This window comes from Globicephala melas, chromosome 6 (genome assembly GCF_963455315.2).
Source record: "Globicephala melas chromosome 6, mGloMel1.2, whole genome shotgun sequence".
NCBI classification, from domain to species: domain Eukaryota; kingdom Metazoa; phylum Chordata; class Mammalia; order Artiodactyla; family Delphinidae; genus Globicephala; species Globicephala melas.
The window spans coordinates 42,721,669-42,729,174 of NC_083319.1; the positions used below are offsets into that span (position 1 = coordinate 42,721,669).

The 7,506-nt window shown below is 40.2% G+C and overlaps 1 pseudogene; it reads left to right on the forward strand.

Annotated features, from left to right (window-relative positions):
- The first annotated feature begins 239 nt into the window (after positions 1 to 239).
- LOC115863907 (grpE protein homolog 2, mitochondrial pseudogene) lies at positions 240 to 5,532 on the forward strand (annotated as a pseudogene).
- Positions 5,533 to 7,506: the final 1,974 nt, after the last annotated feature.

Below are 7,506 nucleotides of genomic sequence, written 5' to 3' on the forward strand. Positions count from 1 at the left end.
TTAAGCAAATAAATCATGTAGTTTGATCACATTAATGCATAACAGCCTTTCCTGTTCATTTATTTTCTCTGGATCCGGTCCTCGGCATTTGGCTGTATCATGAAGAAACTCCTTCCAGCACTGAGAGTGTCCTTGACTTTAGCCAAGGCCTGACACAATTGTTCCCATAGCAAAGCCTACTGTGTACTGAGCAGCCCCCTTCATGACGCTGGACAACACGACAAGAGTGCCTAGTAGGGATGCGGGAGATTGGTTCCAGCCCTCACTCTGCCACCAAACCTCGGGTGTTAGAAGAATCAAAGGAGATGAATGAACCTGAAACGGCTTTGGAAAGTGTTTACATGTCAGTTAGGAATCTTGGGTCATAGGACTGAAATTGCTGGATCGTAAGGCAATTCTTTGTTTCACTTTTTGAGGAATCGCTAATCTGGCTTCCACAGAGGTTGCTCCATTTTACAGTCTACCAGCAAGGCACGAGGGTTCCAATTTCTCCACGTCCTTGCCAACACTTATATTCCCTTAAAAAATTATACCTAGCTTAGTAGATGTGAAGTGGTAGCTCATTATGGTTTTGATTTGCATTTTCCTAATGACTAATGATGTTGAGCATCTTTTCAAACTTTTGTATATCTTCTTTGGAGAAATGTCTACTCAAGTCCTTTTCCCATTTAAAAATCCTAATTGGGTTATTTGCCTTTTTCTGTTGACTTGCAGGAGTTCTTTATATATTCTGGGTATTAAACACTTATCAGACATATGATCTGCAAACACTTTCTTCCACTCCATAGACCGCCTTTTTACTTTCTTAATCATTTCCTTTGATGCATAAAAATTTTTAATTTTGGTGAAATCTAAGTCATCCATTTTTTTCTTCTGTTGTTTTTGCTTTTGGGTATTATATCTAAAAGACCATTGCTTAATCCACAGTCATAAAGTGGTACACCTATGTTTTCTTTTTAAGCTGGCTTGTTAGTACAGTACGTAGGGCATCAGTCACATAAAAATATTATAGTTTTAGCTCTTACATTTAAGTCTTTGATTTTGAGTTACGTTTTGTATACGGCGTAAAGGTAGTTTTTACATTTTTAAATGGTTACAATTTAAATGGTCAAATAAAGGTAATATGACCTTGGTAATAGGCTCACTTTTGTCTCTTGACTCATGAAGCCAAAATATTTACTATCTGGCCCTTTATAGAAAAGTTTGCCAACCTCTGTGGCCAGATGCAGTCCTTGCAAATAGAGTGCTTAATAAATGTTGAACAAATAGATTCATTCAACAAATATTTAACTCTTCTACTGAGTGCAATTATGGGGTGGGGGAGGGGTTTCAAAGATGGAGTGAGAACTCGTTACATCCAAGCAGGAATGAATTATACCTGGCGTAGAAGAAGCCAAGTACTAGAGATTAAATATTCTTCTGGGCAAAGGTCAGTCCTAAATGGTAATGAAAGCTGAGATGTAAACTATTTCAAATTATTTTTGGAACGAGATGCATAACAATTTGGAGAGGCATACGCCATAATGAACACATGCACACACATACACACGCATACATTTCCTTTTCCACGGTAAAGTCGAAGGAAATTAACAGAGATAGTGAGTGAGTCACCAAAGGGGACTAGAATTACCGTCACATGAGGAGGAAAAACTTTTGTAACACAGGGCAAGGCAAGTCCTTGGTTCATACCTTTTCTGTTAGTAGCAGACAGTCTTCACATGCAGTAAAATATGTGTATTACTGCCTATCTGTGGAACCAAAATTTCAATGAAAATGCTCTTGCAGCAGAAATCTGCCTCCCTAGTGACAGTCCTCTAGAGGAGGCCTAGCTGTTCCTTCACAAATGGGAAGGGAATACATTGCACATTTCAGTCTCTCTTAATGGACAAAACCATAAACAAAGCAAAAAAACGAGAAAGAATCCACCTCTCTGCGACTCTACCCACCAGCGGTTCCTCAAAATCTCCCATCAAGAAATTCTTCAGGGCATCCCTGGTGGCGCAGCAGTTAAGAATCCGCCTGCCAACGCAGGGGACACCGGTTTGAGCCCTAGTCCGGGAAGGTCCCACATGCCACAGAACAACTAAGCCCGTGCGCCACAACTACTGAGCCTGCGCTCTAGGGCCCGCGGGCCCAGAGTCCGTGCTCCGCAACGAGAGAAGCCACCGCAATGAGAAGCCCACGAACCGCTATGAAGAGTGGCCCCCGCTGCCGCAGTTAGGCAGAGCCCACGCGCAGCAGCAAAGACCCAACGCAGCCACAAATAAATAAATTTATAAAAAAAGGAAATTCTTCAAACAGCATTATCAGTTAGGGATTCAGTTTGACTATGAATAACAGGAAATTCAATTAAACAGTGACTTAAACCAGAGGCTTCATTTTACCTGCATGAAAGAGGTACGGAGGTAGGCAGACCAGGGCTCCTCAAGGCTCTTGCCACGGAGTCATCCTTAGCCTGCGGTTTGAAGTTTCAGGGTCACCAATAGCATCTCCACCTCTACTTTCCTATCCCCGAACCGGGAAGAAAGAAGGGGAAGGACGAAATGTGCGTGCCAGGTGAATCCAAGCTGTTTTCTAAAACCTTCCCCCCGGGAATTTCATTTCCCTCTCATTGGCCAGAACTGTGTCACATGGAAACTTCTAACGTCAAGACAGATTAAAAATGTAGCTTTTTAGCTAGGTACAATTTTTTCCTGTTAGTCAGGAAAAAGAAGAAATGGGTATTATGTCCTAAGAGTGTCTGCAACAAATAAACCTTTGCTTTGGATAAAGCCAGTATGCCAGATGCCCGCCCTCTAGTTAATATCTTAAATTGGTCCTTCTCAAACTTTAACGTGCATATGAATCACCTGGGGATCTTGTTAAAATGCAAATTTTGATTCAATAGATCTGGGGAGGGGCCTGGGGCTTCTAATTTCTAAGAAAGCCTGCTGACCACACTTTTAATTGTAAGGCCTTAAATCACAGGATCTTCTCATCAATCAGAAAAGAAATCAACTGTTTTCCTGTTTTTGGTTTGTTTTAAATGTATGAGTTTAAAATTTAAATCGTATTCCCACTGCATACCTGCTAATATAATGAAATAAGAACTACGCAAACGACCTGTAGCGTTCTTGCCAACATTTTTAAACTAGAACAAATAATGAAGAACCTCAGATAAATCGAAGCTGTGGGATATTCTACAAGTGACCTGAACTTGTCAAAAATTCAATAGCGTGAAAAACAACAAAAGGCGGGAGGATGGCTCTAGATTAGAGACTGAGAAGATAAAAACCAACGGCAGTGCATAAGCCTTGATTATATCTTAGATATTTTTTAAAAGCTATAAAAAATATATACATATATTTAAAGCTATAAAATATATATTTGAGGCAACTGGGTAAAATTGAATGTGTATTGTACATTAAATTATATTACAGCATTGTTAAATTTCTTAGGTGTGATAATCATATAGGGTTTTTGTAGGAAAATGTCCTAATGCTCAGGCAACATTGGTTGAATTCTTTAGGGAAGAAGTACCATAACTGCAACTTATTTTCAAGCAGTTTAGCAAATATATATTTTGAGAGACTGAGAGAAATAAAACAAACATGGGGGAAATGTTCACAATGGGTGAATCTCGATGAAGCATTTACAGGGTTCATTATAGAATCTTTCAAATTTTTTCTACATTACAACAATTTCCAAATGGAAAGTAGGGAAAATTTTAGTCATATTAAAGTTATATAGCACATAGAGCTATAAATTAATTGAAAAAAAAATTTTTGGAGTATAGTTGATTTACAATGTTGTGTTAGTTTCAGGTGTACAGCAAAGTGGATCAGTTGTACATATACATATATCCACTCTTTTTTAAGATTCTTTTCCCATATAGGCCATTACAGAGTATTGAGTAGAGTTCCCTGTGCTACACAGTAGGTCCTTATCAGTAGAAAATAATTTTTAGTTTTATTTAGAAGTATCCTGAGTTAGGACTATGTCCAAGAAAGGGAGGTAAACACTAGGGTACTCATTAAGAAAATATTTGTAACAGAGAAAATAGTCTCTATCCTAAAGAGCTCCCCTCTTTTGTGATCCTGAAGCCTGTGGTCCACATCTAAGTACTTTTAGGGTATGTCGTAAATATAGCAATAGACCTGTCTCCCTGCAGACTAGAAGTTCCTCAAGAAAGAGAATGAGTCTTACTCATTTCTATGATCCCAGCTGTAGACCCCAATAAACATCTCTGCAAGAAAGGAAGAAGGCATAGAATTGACGGACAGCATTTGTCAGGGCAGTTTGGAAGATAGCCTTGCCGCCCAAGTCAGGATTTCAATTCCGAAATAACCCTGGACTTGGTTGTGTGTGTACCAGTGGAGAAGAGCCTGTGCCTGCTGGTTCAGCCCCTTATATGCGAGTTGGGTGGTCACTAAACCTGTCAGACATGTTTGCACTGGCAAGCAGCTCATTCGGAACTAGTTGCTTATAAGGCACTTAATGACGTCAGGGTCCTAGGCGGTGCACGGCACACGTAATGATTAAAGAGCCGAAGAAAATAAAGACGATGGCCAGAGGGAAACCATGTCACTCTTAAATAAATCATCCAAACAGAAACAAACAACACGCGGGCTGAAGAGAAGTCTTTTAGTTTACGTAGTTATTTACCAGGATTCCTTTGCTCTCTAGATTCTCCAGCGCCAGTGCATTATCAGTTAAGGATTCAGTTTGACCACTACTACTTCAGGTGGCCTTATTAGCAATATACTTATTGTTTGTATTTCTTCGGGTTCAAGGATGTAATCTTGATACAAGTACAGATTTTTCTGACAAGTTGGCTTTGAATAATCAACTGACAGGTCAGCCGAGTTGGGGAACACGGCCACCAGGTCCCTGTGGGCTGCCCAGCGGTGGATGCAGCCTCTCCTGGCCTCGAGTGCCACGTCAGATGGCAGGGGATGGCTGCATCCTTTCAGCACTGTCACCCAGAGGACCGCGGGTGAAGACTGCAATTCTGAGGACCCTCCTGATGAACTTGGGCCCTCTCTTGCAGAACGAGCCTGAAAGCTAAAAGCTGTTAGACTGGAGAAGGAAGTACAGGGTTTCACAGTGAGATACCAGAGAGCTGTAACTGATGGTGAAAATATAAGAAGGCAAACCCAGAGATATGTAGAAGATGCCAAGATATTTGGAATTCAGAGTTTCTGTAAGGATTTGGTGGAGGTGGCAGACATTTTGGAGAAGACTACAGAGTGTATTTCTGAAGAAACAGAGCCTGGGGACCAGAAGCTCACTCTGGAGAAGATCTTCCGAGGCTTGTCATTTTTAGAAACAAAGCTGAAAAGTGTGTTTGCCAAACATGGCCTGGAGAAGCTGACACCCACTGGTGACAAATATGACCCTCATGAGCATGAACCCATCTGTCATGTGCCAGCTGGTGCTGGGGTACAGCCTGGCACTGTGGCATCAGTGAGGCAGGATGGCGACAAGCTTCATGGCTGCGCCATTAGACTCGCCCAGGTGGAAGTGGTGGTAGGGTCTCAGAGAAGACTATGAATGGGCCCAGAGGAACTGAATGTTCTCCCAGAGTGCAGTCACCTGTGATTCCTTTATATATTAAACTAGGTTCGTATTGTACATGAGGTACTTCATGTGATCTGTCTTGGATTTAGTCATATTGGCTTTATTTCTAAGATACTCTGTTGATTTCATGTGACCTGTTTGGTCTCATCAGCAGTCTTGCCATTGGGCATTTGAACAATGTGACAAGTGTTCCTGTGGTCTTATCAAAATATGTTTAAGAAAATTAGTTTTAAATTGGTACTCTGATGACTTTCAATCCAAAATCTTTCTTAAAGGTGGAAATGAGTATATGTTTATTTTTAACTAAATGTTCATTACTAATGACCCCTATAATAGGAATTGTATAGAATCTTGTATTCGTGGGAAAAGGAGATGGCAGGGATTGGTTTAACATTTGGGTACTTAAATGATAAAGCTTTATAGTTGTATGCATTTAAATCATTCGGGTTGATTTTTATGCACATAGATTTTCAGACTTCCCATTTTTATTTTATTTTTCTTTTGTCCTTGTAGTTCCTGCCAGATAGACTTCATATTCACACTCATTTTCCCTTTTCAAATCCCATCTACAAGGCAAGGCTTGGAAGGCAGGGACTAGCAAGAAATCAAGATATCAGGTCCCTTTCAAGCAAGTATGGCCAAGAAACCTTGTGCTTTCTTTGTTGAATTATCTTCAAATTATTTTCAGCCTTCCTAGGTATATAATCATTTCAGGGAAATTGAGGCATCACCAACAGCTAATGACCTAAATTGGTCTATATAGTTAATTTACCCACAACTTCTCTTTCCATCAGCCCTTAAATCCTCTGCCACTTTGTCAGATTAACCTTATGATCCTTTATTAGATTATGTGGGGAGGTGGTCAGGACAAAAAAACGTTAGGTTCCCATGATTCCTCATTAGTTATGCTGGGTTTCGGGGTGTTTTGGGGGGTGGGGTGGGGTACTCACAATTCACTACCTCTCTTACATTGACAAGCTTTATTTCCCAGTTTTTGTGTCTGTCTTATGTCACATGTGTAAAGATCTAGCTCCCCTTTTATGTATTGACCTCCTAGATTTAATGAGCCTATGTGTATATTTTTTATTTCAGTCTTGCTTATAGATAGTGTTCTGTAAAAAATTTATTCAATAAATGAGTTAGTGAATGAATTATATATCAATCAATTGGACATTAGAAAGGAGGTCATATGGATATTTTAATGTTAGAAGCAGCCTTAATGATGATCTAATCTCACCCTTTCAGCTTCTTCTGAAGTATGAAAACATAGTCTTTTTAGGACTGGACTCAAAGGAAAAAAAAAACTCTAAAACTAGTAAACTCAATTTCAGTGAGAACTTAAGTAAGAAACAACTGTCTATTAACTTCAGTCATTTAAGATTCAACAGTTCTATAACAAACATGCAAATATTTCCCCAGCAGACAATTAAATGTTGTTAGGTGTCCAGATTGCCCAGGTTTAGGTTTAAGTTACTTACCCATAAAATAAATCCATTTCTACCAGAACTCTATGACCCCATTCTGTGGGATGGTGAAAGTTACCCTCTTAGATGTCATAGATAGTTCTAGCATACTACACAAACGTGTATCAGCAAAGCCATCCCCCAATGGGTCCTACCACCTCCATCAGATTTAGACACTTAAAAAAAACAAATAACATGCTTCTAAGATGCAAGCAAAAGACTGATGGTGAGATTTTAAAACCAGAACCTCTTTTGACATTCCACTAAGTTCACACTGTAAATATAATAAGCAGTCAGATTTCACAATAAGAATTTGTCTTGGGGCTTCCCTGGTGGCACTGCGGTTGAGAATCTGCCTGCTAATGCATGGGACACGGGTTCGAGCCCTGGTCTGGGAGGATCCCACATGCCGCGGAGCAACTAGGCCCGTGAGCCACAACTACTGAGCCTGCGCGTCTGGAGCCTGTGCTCCGCAGCAAGAGAG